Source organism: Culex quinquefasciatus, chromosome 2 (assembly GCF_015732765.1).
Source record: "Culex quinquefasciatus strain JHB chromosome 2, VPISU_Cqui_1.0_pri_paternal, whole genome shotgun sequence".
Lineage (NCBI taxonomy): Eukaryota > Metazoa > Arthropoda > Insecta > Diptera > Culicidae > Culex > Culex quinquefasciatus.
Window position 1 is genome coordinate 82,279,545 of NC_051862.1, and position 25,448 is coordinate 82,304,992.

At 32.5% G+C, this 25,448-nt stretch overlaps 1 protein-coding gene across 5 annotated transcripts in view; it reads left to right on the forward strand.

The window, feature by feature from the left end:
* LOC6045698 (protein yippee-like CG15309) overlaps nucleotides 1–25,448 on the forward strand; it is a 184,445-nt gene that overhangs the window by 136,276 nt on the left and 22,721 nt on the right. For 2 of the 5 annotated variants that reach the window (XM_038257321.1, XM_038257317.1), the window contains exon 1: nucleotides 10,979–11,606. The exons of 2 other annotated variants lie outside the window; for them this stretch is intronic. The gene's annotated coding sequence lies outside the window, so the exon portion shown is untranslated. Of the gene's footprint in view, nucleotides 1–10,978; nucleotides 11,607–25,448 lie in introns of those variants that run through there. One more of the 5 variants, XM_038257320.1, reaches the window with a different exon arrangement.

Below are 25,448 nucleotides of genomic sequence, written 5' to 3' on the forward strand. Positions count from 1 at the left end.
ATTGAAACATTGTAATAAAAATTAAATAAAAAAGTTGAAACAACATTCAAATAAATTTCAAACAAAAATTTAAACAAAATTTCAACAAAATGTAAACAAAATGTAAAAAAAAATCAAACAAAATTTGAACACAATTTAAACAAAAATTTAAACAGAATTTAAACAGAATTTAAACAAAATTTAAACAAAATTTAAAAAAAATTAAACAAAATTTAAACAAAATTTAAACAAAATCTAAACAAAATTTAAACAAAATTTAAACAAAATTTAAACAAAATTTAAACAAAATTTAAACAAAATTTTAACAAAAATTAAACAAAATTTAAACAAAATTTAAACAAAATCTAAACAAAATTTAAACAAAATTTTAACAAAATGTAAACAAAATTTAAACAAAATTTTAACAAAAATTAAACAAAATTCAAACAAAATTTTAACTGAATATGAACAACATTTGAACAAAATTAAAAAAAAAATTAAAAAAAACTTAAACAAAATTTAAACGAAATTTAAACAAAAATTAAACAAAATTCAAACAAAAATTTAAAAAAAATTAAGCGAAATTTGAACAAAATTTAAACAATATTTAAAAAAATCAATTTAATTTCAACAACAAGTAATCAAAATTAAAACAAAATTTAATCAAATTTTAAACATAATTCAAACAAAATTTAAACAAAATTTAAACAAAATTTAAACAAAATTTAAACAAAATTTAAACAAAATTTAAACAAAATTTAAACAAAATTTAAACAAAATTTAAACAAAATTTAAACAAAATTTAAACAAAATTTAAACAAAAATTAAACAAAATTTAAACAAAATTTAAACAAAATTTAAACAAAATTTAAACAAAATTTAAACAAAATTTAAACAAAATTTAAACAAAATTTAAACAAAATTTAAACAAAATTTAAACAAAATTCAAACAAAATTTAAACAAAATTTAAACAAAATTTAAACAAAAATTTAAACAAAATTTAAACAAAATTTAAACAAAATTTAAGCAAAATCTAAACAAAATTTAAACAAAATTTAAACAAAATTTAAACAAAATTTAAACAAAATTTAAACAAAATTTAAACAAAATTTAAACAAAATTTAAACAAATTTTAACAAAACTGAAAAATTAAAAAAAAATTAAACAAAATTAAAAAATTTGAACAAAATTCAAACAAAATTTAAACAAAATAAAAACAAAATTTAAACAAAATTTAAACAAAATTTAAACAAAATTTAAACAGAGTTTAAACTAAATTAAAACAAAATTTAAACAAAATTTAAACAAAATTTTAACAAAATTTAAACAAAATTTAAACAAAATTTAAACAAAATTTAAACAAAATTTAAACAAAATTTAAACAAAATTTAAACAAAATTTAAACAAAATTTAAACAAAATTTAAACAAAATTTAAACAAAATTTAAACAAAATTTAAACAAAATTTAAACAAAATTTAAACAAAATTTAAACAAAATTTAAACAAAATTTAAACAAAATTTAAACAAAATTTAAACAAAATTTAAACAAAATTTAAACAAAATTTAAACAAAATTTAAACAAAATTTAAACAAAATTTAAACAAAATTAAATCAAAATTTAAATAAAATCTAAACAAAATTTAAACAAAATTTAAACAAAATTTGAACACAATTTAAACAAAAATTTAAACAAAATTTAAACAAAATTTAAACAAAATTTAAACAAAATTTAAATAAAATTTAAACAAAATTTAAACAAAATTTAAACAAAATTTAAACAAAATTGCGGCTGTCGATCCCTAAGTTGCTATGGGGCGCGGGTTCGATTCCCGCCTTATCCTTCTGGAACTTTTTGTTCAATGTTTGTCCCGTTTAACATTAGTATTCTGTCTTTTTTTTAAATTTTAACAAAATTTCAACAATATTTAAACCGCACTTAAAAAACTTTTTTACAAAATTTAAATAAAATTGAAACAAAATCTAAACAAAAGCAAAAAAAATCAAACGAAATTTTAACAAAACATAAACAATATTTGAACAAAATTTAAACAAAATTGTAACTAAATCTATACTAAATTTAAACAAAATTAAAACAAAATTTAAACAAAATTTAAACAAAATTTAAACAAAATTTAAACAAATTTTAACAAAACTGAAAAATTAAAAAAAATTAAACAAAATTAAAAAAATTGAACAAAATTCAAACAAAATTTAAACAAAATAAAAACAAAATTTAAACAAAATTTAAACAAAATTTAAACAAAATTTAAACAGAGTTTAAACTAAATTAAAACAAAATTTAAACTAAATTTAAACAAAATTTAAACAAAATTTAAACAAAATTTAAACAAAATTTAAACAAAACTTGAACAAAATTCAAACAAAATTTAAACAAAATTTTAACAAAATGTAAACAAAATTTCAACAAAATTTTAACAAAATTTAAAAAAAATGTAAACAAAATTTTAAAAATAATTAAACAAAATTTTAACAAAATGTAAATAAAATTTTAACAAAAATTAAACATAATTCAAACCAAAATTAAAAAAAATTAAACAAAATTTGAACAAAATGTTAACAAAAGTTCAAAAACTTTAATAAAATTCAAACAAAATTTTAACTGAATATGAACAACATTTGAACAAAATTTAAACAAAATTTAATCAAATTTTAAACATAATTTAAAAAAAATTTAAACAAAATTTAAACAAAATTTAAACAAAATTTAAACAAAATTTAAACAAAATTTAAACAAAATTTAAACAAAATTTAAACGAAATTCAAACAAAAAAGAAAAAAAAGCAAAAATTGACCAAAATTTAAACAAAATTTGAACAAAATTCGAACAAAATTTTAACAAAATTTCAACAAATTTTTAACATGAAGGGCCCTCCGCGGCACGGAGGTTAACGGCTGCGGCTGTCGATCCCTAAGTTGCTATGGGGCGCGGGTTCGATTCCCGCCTTATCCTTCTGGAACTTTTTGTTCAATGTTTGTCCCGTTTAACATTAGTATTCTGTCTTTTTTTTAAATTTTAACAAAATTTCAACAATATTTAAACCGCACTTAAAAAACTTTTTTACAAAATTTAAATAAAATTGAAACAAAATCTAAACAAAAGCAAAAAAAATCAAACGAAATTTTAACAAAACATAAATGTTCGGCCCGATCGTCCAGTCCCCTACGTTGTGCATTACTGCGGGGACGTCCGGAACAAGAAAACGAAACGAAACTACGACGGCGGACGAAGACACCACTGGGAGAACGGTACTACAAAATAAAACACGACGACTTTCTTGGTCCCGATGAGACGACCAGTCTCAACGGGTGTCAAAACGCAACAGAACGTATATTTCACAAATATTACAAACAACATTCAAAACAATAACAACTCAAGCAGACGTCAGTTGCCACCACTGACGTCTCTTTCGTACTCACCCCCCCGTGCGACGGGGGGTGATAAATAATCTCCGATAATAGGGTTCGCGACCCAACATACCGGTCCCCTAAAATGGCACATTTTACCACGAACTTCTTCGCACGACTTCTTGCTGTTGCTGCTCCGGTCCCCATGATGTCCTCTGCTTCGCTACCGCCATCTTCCTTTTGCGCGACAGGCATCCTTCGATGGTTTCCACCTTCAGCAGCGATGAATGGGCAGCCACTGTGTGTCCGGAAGCTGCCGGCCTTGTCTCCGGTCAATTCATCCCTGGGTCCGATTTGACCGTACGCGGGAAAGGCTCTGTGGCCCCAGACTTGACTCGCGAGCACAAGCCTTGAACGCCGGATTACCTCAGGTCCGACACCGGGAACCAGCAGCCAGTGACCTTTCGCCATCAACACTCCAGTCCCCGTCAGGTCCTACCCAACTTCCGCGACCAAGTTCCACTCCTTACATCATAGCTGCTGCAGAGGCGCTGAAACCATCTTGCGCTACCATCGACAGCAAACAAAACAGCAAATGTTCCGGCGCAGCCCCCGCATCCTGGTCACGGCACCAATGTTCGGCCCGATCGTCCAGTCCCCTACGTTGTGCATTACTGCGGGGACGTCCGGAACAAGAAAACGAAACGAAACTACGACGGCGGACGAAGACACCACTGGGAGAACGGTACTACAAAATAAAACACGACGACTTTCTTGGTCCCGATGAGACGACCAGTCTCAACGGGTGTCAAAACGCAACAGAACGTATATTTCACAAATATTACAAACAACATTCAAAACAATAACAACTCAAGCAGACGTCAGTTGCCACCACTGACGTCTCTTTCGTACTCACCCCCCCGTGCGACGGGGGGTGATAAATAATCTCCGATAATAGGGTTCGCGACCCAACAATAAACAATATTTGAACAAAATTTAAACAAAATTGTAACTAAATCTATACTAAATTTAAACAAAATTAAAACAAAATTTAATCAAAATTTCAACATAATTTTTCAAAATTCTTGTCCCTCGGGTCTGGCCGCGATCGAAAGGGAAGATGTGTGCTTATATATAAAAATTAAAATATTATGATTTCTTAATGCATTTTACACTAGTTCAGTTGTTTTGCAATCATTATTTTTCAAAAAATGTTAAACATAAATTTTAGCGAAAAAAAACTTTCACTGCACATTGAAAATTTTTAAAAATCATATGATTTTGAATAAACTCAAACATACTAAAAAATGATTCTAAACGCAGGTGAATGCATATTGAATTGATATCTGCTGATTGTTTTTAAAATTCCATTGAAATTTTGAATTTTTTTGAAAACATATAGTTTTTTGCCCTCTGATTTTTCCGATTTTTTTTAATATCACTGACAAAAAAACTACAAAATTGACTGCGCAGGCTCAACTCGAGGAGAAGCATGAAGTTTGGGATTCTCAGAAACACGTGAATTTTGAATTTTTCATAAATATTTAGTCTGGGCCGAATGGTTTTTCTCCAAAGTTGGTATAATAGATGAAAAACCTTATTGAAAACCGATTTTACATAAAAGTCCTTTTGATACCAAATTTTCAAATGTTCACCATTTCAGACTGCAAACTATTAAAAAACACGTTTTTTCAAATGTTCAAACATGAATGGGGTCAAATATTGTCATTAACATGTTTTTGCTTTTTTCGATGGCCTTTGTTTATTTTTTTTAAATATTTTTTTTTGTTAAAACTTGTTTACAATAACTTTGAAATTGTACAAAAAAATATAATTCACAAGATTTCCAGAGAACTGCCCTCCTTCACAATCAAAGAAAGCAGTTCACTCGTCAAGCTAGAAAACTTTTCTGGCTGACGAGCCACAGCAACCTTTTGAACTCCTTCGTCGGCCTGTCGATCAATCCACTTCACCGCTACGAGCGCTCCAAGTGTGAATGAGTGAGTTAAGACGTAATTAATCGAACTTGTTATTTTTTGTTGTCGTTTCTGTCTCTGTTGTTGTTGTTGATAAACGCGATTTTCTGTTTATACATCCGTTCCCCTCCTGGTTATGGGTCAGTGTTGAAGTTGTTTCGTTACGTGGCACGGTGCAATCATTTTCGTAACCTTAGTGTCAAAACTCGCAAACGACGGCAGCAAAAAAAGGATCAACGCCACTTAACAATCATCACAAGCGAAAAAGAAATACGAATCGCAAAGCAATCAGCCGGCTCTTTGTTGATGTTTATTATAATTTTATATCCGCGAATTATAACTGTATTGCGTTGCCGATGATGATTTTTTGCGTGTTGAAAAGTGGGAACGCAAAGATAAACCACCAACACAACCACAGTCGAAAAGTTGAGTAAACGAGAGGGCACGACGCCATTCACAACTAGGGGGCTCTGTGGGCTGTTTAATGCTTCGAGGTGGAGGTGGGGTGGATCCAAGAAACAAGACAAGAAAGACAAGAAAGACAAGAAAGACAAGAAAGACAAGAAAGACAAGAAAGACAAGAAAGACAAGAAAGACAAGAAAGACAAGAAAGACAAGAAAGACAAGAAAGACAAGAAAGACAAGAAAGACAAGAAAGACAAGAAAGACAAGAAAGACAAGAAAGACAAGAAAGACAAGAAAGACAAGAAAGACAAGAAAGACAAGAAAGACAAGAAAGACAAGAAAGACAAGAAAGACAAGAAAGACAAGAAAGACAAGAAAGACAAGAAAGACAAGAAAGACAAGAAAGACAAGAAAGACAAGAAAGACAAGAAAGACAAGAAAGACAAAAAAAAACAAGAAAGACAAGAAAGACAAGAAAGACAAGAAAGACAAGAAAGACAAGAAAGACAAGAAAGACAAGAAAGACAAGAAAGACAAGAAAGACAAGAAAGACAAGAAAGACAAGAAAGACAAGAAAGACAAGAAAGACAAGAAAGACAAGAAAGACAAGAAAGACAAGAAAGACAAGAAAGACAAGAAAGACAAGAAAGACAAGAAAGACAAGAAAGACAAGAAAGACAAGAAAGACAAGAAAGACAAGAAAGACAAGAAAGACAAGAAAGACAAGAAAGACAAGAAAGACAAGAAAGACAAGAAAGACAAGAAAGATAAGAAAGACAAGAAAGACAAGAAAGACAAGAAAGACAAGAAAGATAAGAAAGACAAGAAAGATAAGAAACAACAAAAATGCAAGAATACCAAATAACAGGAAATTAAAATGCGTTAAAAAAGAGAAAAAGTAAAACATAAAACAGAAAATAGAATGAAAAAAAAAAGAATTCAATAGAATAAATCTTATTCTATATCCATCCCATCCACCCTGACATTTCGAATGAAATCGAACACTCTCACAAATCGGCTCGACAGAACGCAAACTTGTACTCCCAGCTGTACAGCAAGTTATCTACGTGCTCGTGCTGTCCGATTAGCCGGAGCACCAAAACACAGAGCGCTTAGGCCTCTCTCCCATCATGATCATCATCAAAATGCACGGCACGACACACTCTAAAACAGTAGTGTGCAGAAAACGACGACGACGACGATGAATTCGCGACATCGTCAAAAGATGGTAAAACACCAGCTCTCTTCCTCCGTATCAGCGGGCCCAGCTGTTGCCGTAAACAGAGCGAGTATTATTATTATTATTGCACGAAGACGACGACGCCGAAAGCAACAACAAAAACATTCACACAGTTCTATTTTTGTTTACACGCGCGCTCTCTCTCTCTCTCTGTTTTCTTTCCCATTACTGTGGACGATAGTGATGTGGGTTGTTGTGACAGGGTGTCTGATTAATCACATAACATGATAAAAAATGTTTACATAAATTTGAACATTTTAACAATATTTGCAAAAAATAAAACATTTGGATTAATAATGGTTCAACGTTACAAAAACAAAATTTTCGCAAAATTTGAACAATAAAAAAACGAATAAAATTCATTATAATTTAAACAAAATTTAAACAAAAATTAAACAAAATTTCAACAAAATTTAAACATACTTTAAACAATATTGAAACAAAATAAAAAAAAATGCCAAAAACTAAACACATTTTTAAACTAAGTTAAAACAAATTAAAAAAAAATCAAAATGAAAACATAATTTAAACAAAATTTAAGCAAAATTTCAACAAAATTTGAGCAATATTTAATAAAAATTTAAACAAAATTTAAACAATATTTATACAAAATTAAGCCAAAATTTAAACAAATTTTAAACAAAATTTAGTTAAAACTTAAACAAAATTTCAACAAAGTTTAAACCAAATTTAAACAACATTTAAGCATAATTTAAGCAAAATTTAAACAAAATTTTAACAAAATATGAACAAAATTTTAAAAAATTTGAACAAAACTTGAACAAAATTTGAACAAAATTTTAACAAAATTTGAACAAAACTTGACGAAAATTAAAACAAAATTAAAAAAAATAAACAAAATTTAAACAAAATTTAAACCAAATTTTAACAAAATTTGAACAAAATTTGAACAAAATTTGAACAAAATTTGAACAACATTTTAACAAAATTTTAACAAAACTTGAACAAAATTTAAACAAAATTAAAAAAATTAAACAAAATTTAAACAAAATTTAAACAAAATTTAAACAAAATTTAAATAAAATTTAATTAAAATTTAAACAAAATTTAAACAAAATTAAAAAAATTAAACAAAATTTAAACAAAATTTAAACAAAATTTAAACAAAATTTAAGCAAAATTTAAACAAAATTTAAACAAAATTTAAACAAAATTGAAACAAAAATTAAACAAAATTTAAACAAAATTTAAACAATATTAAAAAAAATATACAAAATTTTAACAAAATTTGAACAAAATTTAAACAAAATTAAAAAAATAAAACAAAATGTAAACAAAATTCGAAAGCAAAATTTAAACAAAAATTAAACAAAATTTAGACAAAATTTAAGCAAAATGTAAATGAGAATTTAAACAAAATTTAAAAATATTGATACAGAATTGCAACAGAATTTTAACAAAATTGAAACAAAATTTGAACAAAATTTAAACAAAATTTAAACAAAATTTAAACAAAATTCAAACAAATTTAAGCAAAATTTTAACAAAATTGATTTTTTTTTAAATTAAAGCGAAATTCCAACAACGTTTTAAATTAGATAAATTTTAAATATTAGGTAATTTAATAACATCTCTTATACCAAATGTAAGCGTAACATAAATTTAAACAACATTGAATCTTTTTTTATCTAAATTTGTAAATAATGTATTAAAAAATATTTCAAGCTAAATTTAAACAAAATTCGAAGAATATGGCAATCGACTTGTAAAATCAATTGTTGAATTTTTGGTATGCAATTTTAAACATATAGGAGTTTGGGGGAATATGGACAGTGGGGGTAATTTGGACACCCTCTTAACGTGAAGACTTCCATCATTGTCATGATTTTTCGTTCAAAGATATAAATTTTGCGTCGCTTTCAATATTTTGACAAAATTCCTTCAACAAGTTGTTAAGAATAGTGCCTTACACATGCTGATTCCTTTTGGTAACGATTATCCCATTCCTTGTAAAGTTATGGAAATCGTCATTAATCAATGATTGCCAACTAGGACGCCAATGACTGTGTCACAAAATTATATAAATTTTGAAGCACATTTGAATTAGATCAAAAATTCTTTCAGTGGCTTCAAAATGGCAACAACCGGCACATGCTGATTCCTTTTGGTGCTGAAATTCGTTAAAATGAATTTAATACAAAATATTTTATAGTGATGATCAATTTTCTTCGAAAATGATCAACGGCTTCACCTTAAAGATAATTTGTCTTTAGTGACGTCATCGATGATGATCATCAAACTAACACTATCAAAATGCACTTATACATATGAAGTCAAGATTGCCTTCACGTTTCACCTTAAGGGTTGGGAAATAAGGTTTTGCAAAGATTCTATGGCAATAAAATGGTTGATTATTGTGCTCTATCGGATAAGTCAGAATAAGTCAGATATAAACGATGCATAATATTTTCAAAGGTTTTATTTTGCCCCTTGATTTTCTGGAATGATTTTAAGAGGCAGTTTTTGTAAATATTGCTCAGTTTGTTCTAGAGATCGTATCGAGGTGCTCCGATCTGGATGATGAAAAATAGTACAAATAATAAAAATCTAACTTCAAACGATCAAACGCAAGTTTTGAGCAAAAAAAGTTACAAGTTTGTCAAATAGCTTCAGACATGATTTAAAGTTATTCTACTATCAAAGGATTTGAAAATTAGTATACTGATTTAAAAAAAAGTACAAATTTCCTATATTTAAGTTATTTTGCCTCCTTTTCTTACTTAGTAATTCGATGCTTCTGTGCTCTCTTATGCTAACTAGACAGGAAAACCAGAAAGCTTAGTACAAGAGAGCACAGAGGCATCGAATTCTAAAAATCCAGTTACTAAATAAAGAAAAGAAGCAAAATTCCTAGAATAAAGGAATTTGTTTTTTTTTATTTCAATGTAAGAATTCTTAAAATTGCATCTAATAATTGTCAATGTGTCTCATTTCCAAATATTCAATAAAAGGATCGACATAGAAGGACAAAATACCCATAATAGTCCAACAAAAATTAGGATATATAAGCTTATGGTGAAACCTGGGTGGTGAATAGAGAGAATGCGTTACGTGATTTTCGAAATATCCCACTTTGTTTACATCTACAAAGTAGGAGGCTGTTCAAGGACAAGCATGACTTTTTCTTACTGATAAATTGGCTGTTTTATAATCAGTAATATGTGTTTTATTTTGTCTAGTTTTTGTAATTTTTTGCTGAAAATTGTGTTTGTTTTTAAGTTTCGATTGGTTTGAAGAGGTTTTTCTTTTTTACGGGTGACGACAAACTGCGGCGAGAGTGTCATTCTGCGAAGTCATGGATAAATTGCCTGGCTGATTTTGGAATCTTGAAGCACTTCATGGTCCAGCGAAAAAATATCGTTAATTCTAGCGAAGCTGATCCAACAAACAGAGAAGATTTTTACTAACGCAGTAGGTTTTCAAATGGAATCAAACAAAAAAGACAGCTTTCGGATGGATACAACCGCATCGACTGCATAAACAGATTCATAATTATAAAAAAATAACGATTTGGCCTTCAGTTTTCTTTAGATTTCTTGACTTCAACTCCAGGTCCTCAAAAGCCACACATTTTTCATTCTTGCAAAAATAGACTCTCTGCTTTTGGAGAAAAGTTCAAACGGTTGAGGCTGCAAATTTTGAAAAGTTGATAACTTTTGTATGTTATTTTCCTGCAGTTAATGATTCACCCAAATCTTTTGACAAAACTTCGAACAAATTGCATGGTTGTCTAATTCGAATCTACTGCATCTTCACCGTACTGTATTCAGGATATTGTCCTGAGGAATAATTTTATCCGCCGAGTCCCCGCTCATCCCGCGTCAGCTGTTTGAGCTCCCACCCTGCTGCTGCTATCCATGTCGTCGTGAGGGTTCGAACGGAACTGCCGTGGTTGTGGTCGAGAGCAGCAAAGAGAGTCTAACAACAACAACAACGGCAACAACGAGAGTACGTCGCCGCGGAGGTACGGCCGTGCTTCCTTGGCCGACCAGCCAATAGTACAACGCCAGAAGTTACGCGAGAAAGCTCTCAAGCAAATAAGCAGCAGCAGCAGCTAGTTAGTTCTCGATAGTTCAGGGCAACAACACAGTTTCACAGTTCTGTGGTGCGGATTTGTTGTTGCTAATTGTATACGCGAGAAGATTTGCTGCGCGAAACTCGTTGTGAGGGGTGAAGAATCGGTCTCTATAGTTGCTGGTCGATACGCCGATGTTGTTGTTGTCTTCAGAGTTGTTGATGCGTAGTTGACCGGGTTTGGGTCAAGAGCTGCGAATGTAGAGCAAGTTTGATTGCGCGATTGCGGGTTTTGCGTTCAATTCCGGAGTTTCAGCGAGGAGGGGGATAAAGAATAGTGCGTAGTTGTGATTCGTCGTAGTCGTTGCCGTCCGGATTGCTTCGTGCCTACCGCTTTCCCAGCGGTTTTGTACCGTTGCTTCCGTTTTTACGAGTGTTGTGTTGTCGTCGACCACAAACCACGAACCTCCCGAAGAGAAGAAGAATAACGCAGCGAGACACCGAAAGTCGTCACCAGAGAAAAGAAGCCGTATACTGGATACCTTCTACAGCTGCTGGTACAGACCAACTCAGTGTTCAGTGGCAGTACCGAAACCAAGAAGTGTAAGTGTACCAATTGGCGGAGGAGAGCCGAACCGTTAAGCCACTTCTGGCTCTGGCTTATTGCTGAAGCAAGTTGTTTGCTGTTGTTGTTGTTGTTGTTGTTGTTGTTGTTGTTGTGGCGCTTGGAACTCTGGGAGATTGGTGGTCGACTCGAGGCAGAGAAAGTTTGGGATTCGCCTGCCTACCTGGTTGGGTCTTCGGTCTAATGGGATTTGGTTGGGCGATGGTGGGGCGACTCGTGAGTTGGGGGTTGGGTTTAGGGGGTGTCCGTTGTTGTTGTTTACTTGTTGGTGGCTTACTTACTCACTGCTGTACTAGGAGTCTCAGGGGGTTTCTGGGTTGGCGTAAAGATACGGTCTATACAAGCCAGATGACACATGTCGCCATTTTGAATTTTCTTTGTGCTAAAATTTAGTGCTCATTTAGTGCTATTTAGTGCCCTATACCCCACATTTAGTGCCCTTATAGTTTCCATACAAATTGCCATACAAAATTTGAAATACAAGCCAGATGACACATGTCGCCATTTTGAATTTTCTTTGTGCTAAAATTTAGTGCTCATTTAGTGCTATTTAGTGCCCTATACCCCACATTTAGTGCCCTTATATTTTCCATACAAATCGCCATACAAAAATTTGAAATACAAGCCAGATGACACATGTCGCCATTTTGAATTTTTCTTTGTGCTAAAATTTAGTGCTCATTTAGTGCTATTTAGTGCCCTATATCCCACATTTAGTGCCCTTATAGTTTCCATACAAATTGCTAAACAAAATTTGAAATACAAGCCAGATGACACATGTCGCCATTTTGAATTTTCGTTGTGCTAAAATTTAGTGCTCATTTAGTGCTATTTAGTGCCCTATACCCCACATTTAGTGCCCTCATAGTTTCCATACAAATCGCCATACAAAGTTCAAAAGTCAAATTTCAGATGTCGCCATTTTGAATGGTTTTCAGTGCTTAAATTTAGTGCTCATTTAGTGCTATTTAGTGCCCTATACTCCACATTTAGTGCCCTCATAGTTTCCATACAAATCGCCATACAAAGTTCAAAAGTCAGATTTCAGATGTCGCCATTTTGAATGGTTTTCAGTGCTAAAATTTAGTGCTCATTTAGTGCTATTTAGTGCCCTATACTCCACATTTAGTGCCCTCATAGTTTCCATACAAATCGCCATACAAAGTTCAAAAGTCAGATTTCAGATGTCGCCATTTTGAATGTTTTTCAGTGCTCAAATTTAGTGCTCATTTAGTGCTATTTAGTGCCCTATACCCCACATTTAGTGCCCTCATAGTTTCCATACAAATCGCCATACAAAGTTCAAAAGTCAGATTTCAGATGTCGCCATTTTGAATGTTTTTCAGTGCTCAAATTTAGTGCTCATTTAGTGCTATTTAGTGCCCTATATCCCACATTTAGTGCCCTTATAGTTTCCATACAAATTGCTAAACAAAATTTGAAATACAAGCCAGATGACACATGTCGCCATTTTGAATTTTCTTTGTGCTAAAATTTAGTGCTCATTTAGTGCTATTTAGTGCCCTATACCCCACATTTAGTGCCCTCATAGTTTCCATACAAATCGCCATACAAAGTTCAAAAGTCAAATTTCAGATGTCGCCATTTTGAATGGTTTTCAGTGCTTAAATTTAGTGCTCATTTAGTGCTATTTAGTGCCCTATACTCCACATTTAGTGCCCTCATAGTTTCCATACAAATCGCCATACAAAGTTCAAAAGTCAGATTTCAGATGTCGCCATTTTGAATGGTTTTCAGTGCTAAAATTTAGTGCTCATTTAGTGCTATTTAGTGCCCTATACTCCACATTTAGTGCCCTCATAGTTTCCATACAAATCGCCATACAAAGTTCAAAAGTCAGATTTCAGATGTCGCCATTTTGAATGTTTTTCAGTGCTCAAATTTAGTGCTCATTTAGTGCTATTTAGTGCCCTATACCCCACATTTAGTGCCCTCATAGTTTCCATACAAATCGCCATACAAAGTTCAAAAGTTAGATTTCAGATGTCGCCATTTTGAATGTTTTTCAGTGCTTAAATTTAGTGCTATTTAGTGCCCTATTCCCCACATTTAGTGCCCTCATATTTTCCATACAAATCGCAATACAAAGTTCAAAAGTCAAATTTCAGATGTCGCCATTTTGAATGTTTTTCAGTGTTAAAATTTAGTGCTCATTTAGTGCTATTTAGTGCCCTATACCCCACATTTAGTGCCCTCATGGTTTCCATACAAATCGCCATACAAAGTTCAAAAGTAAGATTTCAGATATCGCCATTTTGAATGTTTTTCAGTGCTAAAATTTAGTGCTCATTTAGTGCTATTTAGTGCCCTATACCCCACATTTAGTGCCCTCATAGTTTCCATACAAATCGCCATACAAAGTTCAAAAGTAAGATTTCAGATGTCGCCATTTTGAATGTTTTTCAGTGCTCAAATTTAGTGCTCATTTAGTGCTTTTAGTGCCCTATATCCCACATTTAGTGCCCTCATAGTTTCAATACAAATCGCCATACAAAGTTTAAAAGTAAAATTTCAGATGTCGCCATTTTGAATGTTTTTCATTGCTAAAATTTAGTGCTCATTTAGTGCTATTTAGTGCCCTATACCCCACATTTAGTGCCCTCATAGTTTCCATACAAATCGCCATACAAAGTTTATAAGTCAAATTTCAGATGTCGCCATTTTGAATGTTTTTCCGTGCTAAAATTTAGTGCTCATTTAGTGCTATTTAGTGCCCTATACCCCACATTTAGTGCCCTCATAGTTTCCATACAAATCGCCATACAAAGTTTATAAGTCAAATTTCAGATGTCGCCATTTTGAATGTTTTTCAGTGCTCATTTAGTGCTATTTAGTGCCCTATACCCCACATTTAGTGCCCTCATAGTTTCCATACAAATCGCAATACAAAGTTCAAAAGTCAAATTTCAGATGTCGCCATTTTGAATGTTTTTCAGTGCTAAAATTTAGTGCTCATTTAGTGCTATTTAGTGCCCTATACCCCACATTTAGTGCCCTCATAGTTTCCATACAAATCGCCATACAAAGTTCAAAAGTCAAATTTCAGATGTCGCCATTTTGAATGTTTTTCAGTGCTAAAATTTAGTGCTCATTTAGTGCTATTAAGTACCCTATACCCCACATTTAGTGCCCTCATAGTTTCCATACAAATCGCCATACAAAGTTTGAAAGTCAAATTTCAGATGTCGCCATTTTGAATGTTTTTCAGTGCTAAAATTTAGTGCTCATTTAGTGCTATTTAGTGCCCTATACCCCACATTTAGTGCCCTCATAGTTTCCATACAAATCGCAATACAAAGTTCAAAAGTCAAATTTCAGATGTCGCCATTTTGAATGTTTTTCAGTGCTAAAATTTAGTGCTCATTTAGTGCTATTTAGTGCCCTATACCCCACATTTAGTGCCCTCATAGTTTCCATACAAATCGCCATACAAAGTTCAAAAGTCAAATTTCAGATGTCGCCATTTTGAATGTTTTTCAGTGCTAAAATTTAGTGCTCATTTAGTGCTATTAAGTACCCTATACCCCACATTTAGTGCCCTCATAGTTTCCATACAAATCGCCATACAAAGTTCAAAAGTCAGATTTCAGATGTCGCCATTTTGAATGTTTTTCAGTGCTAAAATTTAGTGCTCATTTAGTGCTATTTAGTGCCCTATACCCCACATTTAGTGCCCTCATAGTTTCCATACAAATCGCCATACAAAGTTCAAAAGTCAAATTTCAGATGTCGCCATTTTGAATGTTTTTCAGTGCTCAAATTTAGTGCTCATTTAGTGCTATTTAGTACCCTATACCCCACATTTAGTGCCCTCATAGTTTCCATACAAATCGCCATACAAAGTTCAAAAGTCAGATTTCAGATGTCGCCATTTTGAATGTTTTTCAGTGCTCAAATTTAGTGCTCATTTAGTGCTATTTAGTACCCTATACCCCACATTTAGTGCCCTCATAGTTTCCATACAAATCGCAATACAAAGTTCAAAAGTCAAATTTCAGATGTCGCCATTTTGAATGTTTTTCAGTGCTAAAATTTAGTGCTCATTTAGTGCTATTTAGTGCCCTATACCCCACATTTAGTGCCCTCATAGTTTCCATACAAATCGCCATACAAAGTTCAAAAGTCAAATTTCAGATGTCGCCATTTTGAATGTTTTTCAGTGCTAAAATTTAGTGCTCATTTAGTGCTATTTAGTGCCCTATACCCCACATTTAGTGCCCTCATAGTTTCCATACAAATCGCCATACAAAGTTTAAAAGTCAAATTTCAGATGTCGCCATTTTGAATGTTTTTCAGTGCTAAAATTTAGTGCTCATTTAGTGCTATTTAGTGCCCTATACCCCACATTTAGTGCCCTCATAGTTTCCATACAAATCGCCATACAAAGTTCAAAAGTAAGATTTCAGATGTCGCCATTTTGAATGTTTTTCAGTGCTCAAATTTAGTGCTCATTTAGTGCTATTTAGTGCCCTATACCCCACATTTAGTGCCCTCATAGTTTCCATACAAATCGCAATACAAAGTTCAAAAGTCAGATTTCATGTCGCCATTTTGAATGTTTTTCAGTGCTAAAATTTAGTGCTCATTTAGTGCTATTTAGTGCCCTATACCCCACATTTAGTGCCCTCATAGTTTCCATACAAATCGCCATACAAAGTTCAAAAGTAAGATTTCAGATGTCGCCATTTTGAATGTTTTTCATTGCTAAAATTTAGTGCTCATTTAGTGCTATTTAGTACCCTATACCCCACATTTAGTGCCCTCATAGTTTCCATACAAATCGCAATACAAAGTTCAAAAGTCAGATTTCAGATGTCGCCATTTTGAATGTTTTTCCGTGCTAAAATTTAGTGCGTCGCGTTAATTAACGACGTTAATTAACGTACTCCGTCCACGTTCACGTTAAGATCAACGTAGGCTTCGTTCGCTTTCACGTTAATTTTAACGATTAACGGAGTCGTTAACGTTGATTAACGTTTAACAGCACTGGTATCTTCGAAACGATAACAACTAGCAGGTTGATTCCAGTTGCATTTGACTGGTAATAAGTTATTACCAGTCAAATGCAACCGGAATCAACCCGCTAGTTGTTATCGTTTCGAAGATACAGGTCCTCAAAATCGGGGCCTCAAAATGTTTTTTTTCTTTTTGTTATAGCAGGTTCCCGGTTCCCGACCACAGTGTCCAAAACCGGTTTTACCAGTAACATCCACTATCGGTTCAGATTCCGTATTTTGGTAGCCAAAACATGTCTTGGTCATATAGACCCGAGTGACCATGGCTAGGTTAAACCTGATTAAACCAGCACTGCATTGTTGTCGTTCAGGGCCATCCATAAACGACGTGGTGGCAGAGCCGTATCTAAGGGGGGTGTTATGGGTGTTCAACACCCCCCATGGAAAAAAATAGCCTACACCCCCAACGCCCGCACAAAAACAAGGCCCGAAGGGCCGCCATTTTATGATTATCAATATTTATTCACCCAGGAAAAACTTCACTCTCACTAGATACGCCATCAAGTGAAAAACTCAACTCTTAGTAAATACGCCCTCATAAAAACATTTGACGCTAACAAAAAACTCCACTTTCAAAAACACGCCCTTCTAAAAATATTAAAAATTACCATGATCGTTGACGCCTGAAGAAAAACTACACTCTCGCTAAATACGCCTTTCTAACGCCCTTTGATCGTTGACGTCTAGAGAAAACTGAACTGTTACTTAATACGCCCTAATAAAATATTTGAAAAAATTGAACGTTGACTCCCAGAGAAAACTCAACTCTCACTCGATACGCCCTCATTTATATTTAAAAAAACTTCGATCGTTGACGCCTAGAGAAAAACTAAACTCTTACTGAATACGCCCTCATACTATTTTTGCAAAAACTGAATGTTGACGCCCAACCCAACTTTCAATAAATACGCCCTCAAGAAAATATAAAAAAACTTTGATCGCTGACGCCCCGAAAAACTACACATTCACTAAATACGACCTCAAGAAAATATTTAAAAATAACTTTGATCGTTGACGCCTTGAAAATAACTCAACTTGCACTAAATATGCCTTCATAAAATAACTTAAAAAAAACTTTGATCGTTGACGAACTCCAAATAGGCATCCTTGACTGATTAAAAAAATAATTTGGATTGAATATAAAGTTTACTAATTACTTAGTATAAAAGTTTATATTACTCTGAAATTCTAAATAAAACTTATCTAAACTTAATTTTGCAAACTTTCAATTTAACTAAATGTCAATATATTACCATAGAATTGCTAAATAAACATTTTGGAGTGGGTATAACACCGTTTGGGGTCTTTGTATCGCTAGAATAGATTTTTCGTTGGAATTTCGTACCAACCCGGAATTACGTCGTCGAAAAATCCGCCGGCATCGAACCGGTCCACAATTCACAAGTTAACCTATGTGGCATCGGAAAGGGCATAAAATTTCCGATCTTTTGATACCCATACATCTAGGTTTTCTATAAAACCCACGTTTTTAAATACCTGGGCAAAAAGTAAGTTTGATCCACGAGAACAAAAATTACGAAATTCCATACATTTTTGGCAGATTGCTCAAACGAAACCATAACAACGTTTTTGCCTAGGTATTTAAAAACGTGGGTTTTATAGAAAACCTAGATGTATGGGTATCAAAAGATCGGAAATTTTATGCCCTTTCCGATGCCACATAGGTTGACTTGTTAATTGTGGACCGGTTCGAATGCCGGCGGATTTTCCGACGACGTAATTCCGGGTTGGTACGAAATTCCAACGAAAAATCTATTCTAGCGATACAAAGACCCCCAAAACGGTGTTATACCCACTCCAGAATGTTGATTTAGCAATTCTATGGTAATATATTGACATTTAGTTAAATTGAAAGTTTGCAAAATTAAGTTTAGATAAGTTTTATTTAGAATTTCCAGAGTTATATAAACTTTTGTACTAAGTAATTAGTAAACTTTATATTCAATCCAAATTATTTTTTTTAATCAGTCAAGGATGCCTATTTGGAGTTGGGAGACTGGATTTATGGTGATTTGTCAACAAATAACTTTATTAATGTTAATTTTTCGAAAGGTGTACAAACTTTTTTGCACCTTTTATTTTTGTAATAGTATTTGTTATATAACTTTTTATAGAAAACATATTTTCATGAGCTTTTTGCAGCAAAATGTTCGGCATGAGTTTCTGAACAAAACGTAGTATTAGGTTTATGTCAACATTAAATTGTTTACATGTTTCATCACAAAATGTGCATAGTGCACAAGGGGTGTAAATACTTTTTTTACATACTGTAGGCATTCATAAAAATTTGCAAAAAGACCTTGTGTTACGCGTTACATGGGGGTAGGGGGATCGCTCATCTGTTATGATTTGTTACGATGGGGGAGGAGGGGGTCAAAATCCCAATTTGCTCACGTTATTTTGGGGAAGGGGCCATCTATAAACCACGTGGAAACTGTTTTGAAAACATAACCAAGCCCCCACCCCTTCGTGGACAACTATCCATACAAGAAAAAAATGTATCAAGCGCGGACAACCACCCCTCCACCACGCAGGCCCGTATCCAGGATTCTTCAATGGGGGTGTTTCCTCCCATAAGGCGTTAGGGGTGTATGTGTGTTATAGGAAAGGCGTATATAGTCAACAAATGAGTACCAAAAAAAAACGTGAAATTTGCTTTATATATTGTAACAGTAATGCTAAAAAATTATCTAAACATCAATAAGTACATGAAAATATTTTTATTCATGCATATATTATTGATGTGATACATGTGATTGAAAATATTGAAATAACGATGAATTTAAAAATGAATTTAAAATGGAAATCAACTCGTAAGATCTAGGGTAGAGGACCCAGAAATCGCCCACTTTATAGTGGGAATCATAGAAATTTGACAAGAATTCAATGACAATTTATGATTTTCGGTTCTATTTGTTGTAAAACTTTGACAAACTATTTGCTTTTAATTTTCCACCAGGTTTTTATCATTTACAAGTTCATTTTTTTGAAATTTTGCGTTTTAATAAAGTGCTCTGAAGTGCCTATTTTCGCCCCCCTAAATCCAATTTTCGCCCACCCTTGGAACCAGTTTTCGCCCACGACAAAAATCAAGAAATCAAATAAAATTATGGCTCAAAATAGGTCTCCTATTGATTCACAATATGTTCCCGAAGCTCAATTTCATTGATGTGCACAATTTTGTTGTAATATTTTTAAATTGAAATTCAAAACCCTAGTTGTTTTTTTAACAGATATTCCACTAATTTTGAGGTTCTAACTAAAACCAAAACATGTTCGCACTCTTAAAAATATGACTTAATCAAAATTCCTAATAGAACTCATGTGTCCCTATTCACCCAAGATAAGGGCACACAGTTACAATTAGTTCCATGTTCGCTCCCGAATTGACTCAATAGAAAACTTCGAGTACCTCTTAAATAAAAATATTTAGCACATGTGCTATTTTTAAAGATGTTGTGTAACTTCTTTTTCCTCCTTTACTTAATTTGTTCTACAACTCTTACCACGTTTGAACTAGGTGTCCCATATCTGAGTTTAGGTTAATTTTTGAACTGATGTTTTTCCAAAACACCCTGATGAATTATTCAATAAATTATTCAGATACATTATTTTCGGACGAAATGAATTGTTTTCCTCATTAACATTATTACCCACTGTAGTAGGAATTGACAAAAATATGGCGGCTGCAATAAGGCTTTTTTTAAATGCTTATAAAAACTTAATAAACAATAGTAATTCACTAGGAATGTTTCAATTAGAGCTAGAAATGAATGAATATGCAAACCTGCATAATAAATTCAACCTAAAAATGGTACAAGTTAGCTGAATACAGATTAAATCCAGTAGGTGGGCGAAAACTGGAGCAGGGCGAAAACTGGGTCCTCTACCCTATGCGTTTTGATTTTCGTCGTTTTTTTTATTTTTCTTAAATATCATGAGCTTATAGTTCGTGTTTTAAGGAACAAGTTTGCCGAAGACATCAGCGAGATTTGTTCGTACCAAATAAAAAAAAAATATTAGGATTTTTGTTGAGAAGTATTTTTATAATCATAGTGTTTGGACAGTGAAAATCTATGCTCCACAACAATAAAATTGCTTTTAAATTTGTCTCAGTGGCCATCAAAATGAAATGAAATGAAAAAATATATCAAGTAGAAATAATGTTTTTCATGGCAATTTAGTATTTTCAACTTGTGAATAAATAGATAATCATTGAATTTGCGTAAAAATCTAATTTCGCACGTTATTTAACTTGAAACACTATTTCATGAAATCACAACAACAAGTTTTACAATATTTGAAGTGAGTTTTGAAAAAATGGTTGCATACTTTGGGTGAATTTCATATGATACAAAGTTGTATTTTTAATGATTTTTAATGGTTCCATTTATGGTATGATTTTAGTTATATGGTTATATGGCCTAATATTTAAATTTATTAGACAAAAATAATTTTTGTTGCTTAACACATAAGCAAACAATATTCCTAGTTGTGAAAGCTTCATAAATAAAAAAAATCATTGATTTGTCCGTACAACTTTCTATAGAAGTTTGACAGCTGCCCATATAATTGCTTACGAGTCCATTTCACGAAGCGGAACACCACTCGAAATCGACTTTTTCTGAACATGCTTAACATTTAGCGGAGCTGTTTATCCTATCGAAACATGCAAAAATCCCTTCTTTTTTGGCACCGCCCCATAGTGTTACGATTTTCACCTATTTTTTTATTTAGTTTTCAAATGGTTATATCTTGGATACAAAAATAATAGAGCAAAACTCGACTGCTTTTAAAGAAACGCTGAATTATATTGCGTCTTTACTTGTTAGGCCAAGTTCTCTTGTCAATTTCAAATGTATAAGCTTGCAGTAGCAGAATTTACCTACATCGATCCATGCAACATTTTTTAATTGTTAAAAATGCTGCCATGTTTGATTTTAATCAAAATGATGACGATGAATTGAATCAGCGTCAAATTTCTTTTAAAATAGCAGTCGAATATTACTCATTTTTTGTTTCCAAAATATTTGACAAAGTTTTTTTTTAAATTGGCGAAAATCGTAAAACTTTGGGGCAGTATAATGATAAACAGTCGCCAAATTTCAACAGAATCAGAAAAAGTAGACCATATTTAAAAAAAATCACTTTGGCGGTACATAGTCAAATTTGGATTTGGATCCGATAACGATCTAAGAAACCATTTTACTTAAAATCCAGAACTGCCTATCCAGTTAGTCGAAGGCTTTATAATAATAATAGCTGGCCGTTTTTAGTGAGATTTCGATTTTTCTCCGTGTGTTAACTATCAAAGTGTCTTTTTAATTTTTCAAAATATTTTTCTTATGGCGTATCTGGTAAAAGTTGAGTTTTTGTTTTGACGACAACGATCAAAGTATTTTTTGAAATATTTTTATGAGGGCGTATTAACCCCTTCCTTCCCAGAGTAAAATCGAGATTTTTACGTTTTTCACCATAACTCCTAATGGTTATAACCTAACAATCTATATAAACTAACGCAAGTTGAATCAGGTTGAAAACATGCATGGTTGCAGAGAAATTTAGTTTTGAAGACAAAAATTAGTGGTGCTCTGGAGTAACCATGGGCGTTAGAGGGTTAAGATTTTGGTTTAGCTAAACTTTAGTTTTTTTTGAAGGCGTCAACGATTAAAGTTTTTTTTTAAATATTTTCTTGAGGGCGTATTTAGTGAGAGTTGAGTTTTTCGGTGGCCATCAATGATCTTTTTAATATTTTTATGAGGCGCATTTAGTGAAAGTAAAGTTTTTCTCTTGGTGTCAATGACCAAAGTATTTAGTAAATGTTAAGTTTTTCTCTTGGCGTTAACGATGAAAGTATTTTTTTCATTTTATTAAGGCGTATCTAGTGGGAATTAAGATTTAGTCAAGGCGTCAACGATCAAAGTTTTTTTGAAATTATTTTTATGAAGCAAGAATTTAGTTTTGTTTCAAGGCGTCAATGATCAAAGCTTTTTTAAAACATTTTCTTGAAGGCGGTTTTAGTGAAAGTTTGGTTTTTTCAAGGCGTCAACGATCAAAGTTTTTTTTATTATATTTTCTTGGGGGCGTATTTAATAAATGTGGAATTTTTTCAAGGCGTCAGCGATCAAAGTTTTTTTTTGAAATTATTTTTATGAAAGCGTATTAATATTTTCTTAATACTCCCTAAGTGAAAGTTTGTTTTTTTCAGGGCGTCAACGATCAAAGTTTTTTAAAATTATTTTATGAAGGCGTATTTAGTGCAAGTTGAGTTATTTTCAAGGCGTCAACGATCAAAGTTTTTTTTAAATATTTTCTTGAGGGAGTATTTAGTTAAAGTTTGGTTTTTGCAAGGCGTCAACGATCAAAGTTTTTTTTAAGTTATTTTATGAAGGCATATTTAGTGCAAGTTGAGTTATTTTCAAGGCGTCAACGATCAAAGTTATTTTTAAATATTTTCTTGAGGTCGTATTTAGTGAATGTGTAGTTTTTTCGGGGCGTCAGCGATCAAAGTTTTTTTTATATTTTCTTGAGGGCGTATTTATTGAAAGTTGGGTTGGGCGTCAACATTCAGTTTTTTTTGCAAAAAATAGTATGAGGGCGTATTCAGTAAGAGTTTAGTTTTTCTCTAGGCGTCAACGATCGAAGTTTTTTTTAAATATAAATGAGGGCGTATCGAGTGAGAGTTGAGTTTTCTCTGGGAGTCAACGTTCAATTTTTTTCCAAATATTTTATTAGGGCGTATTAAGTAACAGTTCAGTTTTTCTCTAGACGTCAACGATCAAAAGGGCTTCCAACTTATATTGAAGTTCTGATTTGCATCAAAAGGCGGACTTAAGTGAAGATAAACGATATTATTAAAAATATAAGTTTAAAAAACAACCAAAATTCTAAACTTAGCAAAAATGTAGCAATGACTGGATGTAATTTTCATTGTTTCTTTTTTCTTTTTCTCATATCTTATAAAATACATATTTTGTACAAGCTTCTATTTACTTATTTAATCTGAAACACATTTTATAAAGAATTGCAGTTGATTCAAAATCTCAAGCATAACAAAGTACATTAACAATACCAACTGCTTTCCCCTTTAAGATTGTAGTCTAGACTCTCATTAGTTCATGACAATAAACTTATTTTATGATTTTAAGGTTTTAAAACATATGTACTAAAAAAAAATTTATGTGGCAATTTAAAAAATAACCTGGGATTCCGGGATGTAAATTTATGTTGCCCGTTTTCCAGGAAATCCTATTTGCTGGTGGAAGGAGGTTCAGCTTGGACTTATGACGGAACACGAGTTAAGCTAAAACATCGAAATAAATTTATGTAGCTTGGAGAAAATAAAATTAATATCTATGCACTTTTGCTGCAAAAGTCAATATTTTAAAAGACCATCTTGAGAATTTGTTGTGTTGAGTAACCTCCCCCCCTCCCTCCTGTTGTGGTGTCACCACGTCACTCATTGTTGGAGGACACATAAAATAAGTTTTTCTACAACTTTGCCCAACACATCAATGCTCCAAATAGCCAACAGAAAAAGTTAGGATTGAGTTGGCACCCTGTAGTGGTGTCACCCTGTTCCCCCTAATGATAAAAAGTTACGTTAAATAACTTTCTCAACAACTTTTCCGAATACACCAATCCTCTAAATGGCCAACAGAAAAAGTTAGGGTTGGTTTGACACCCTGTAGTGGTGTCACCCTGTACGTCAATATTTTTAAAAGATAGCCCTGCGTATATACAACAACTTTCCAGAAGACACCATTTACCTAGGATGCACTTGAAACGAGTTAGAAACAAATGTCGTACTCATGTTACGTAAATGTACTGCCAGTGTTGTCAGGAAATATAATTTTCTCAACTTATTTTCCAATCGAACTTTTGAAATCGCTATATCTTTTTTCAGAAGAGAGATAGGACCATACTTTCTTCGGGAAAGTTTTAGAGGACAATCAGGGCTACACTCCTACGGTATTGGTTTTTAAATTCAGTGAAACCTGAAAATTATAAAAATCAAAATACAAAAAGTTGGTTTTCCCATACTAAATCCCATACAAAATTGAATCGCTTTGCGCAAAGTGTGGGCTGAACCAATCGCTCCCAAATTTTGGGGGGTTGTTCAGGGACCCAAAAGGGACCGAAAAAACTTTGTTCTGAAAAATCGATCATGTCGAGCCATCCTACTATATACGCCTTTCCTATAACACACATACACCCCTAACGCCTTATGGGAGGAAACACCCCCCATTGAAGAATCCTGGATACGGGCCTGCGTGGTGGAGGGGGTGGTTGTCCGCGCTTGATACATTTTTTTCTTGTATGGATAGTTGTCCACGAAGGGGTGGGGGCTTGGTTATGTTTTCAAAACAGTTTCCACGTGGTTTATAGATGGCCCCTTCCCCAAAATAACGTGAGCAAATTGGGATTTTGACCCCCTCCTCCCCCATCGTAACAAATCATAACAGATGAGCGATCCCCCTACCCCCATGTAACGCGTAACACAAGGTCTTTTTGCAAATTTTTATGAATGCCTACAGTATGTAAAAAGTATTTACACCCTTGGGCACTATGCACATTTTGTGATGAAACATGTAAACAATTTAATGTTGACATAAACCTAATACTACGTTTTGTTCAGAAACTCATGCCGAACATTTTGCTGCAAAAGCTCATGAAAATATGTTTTCTATAAAAGTTATATAACAAATACTATTACAAAATAAAAAGGTGCAAAAGTTTGTACACCTTTCGAAAAATTAACAT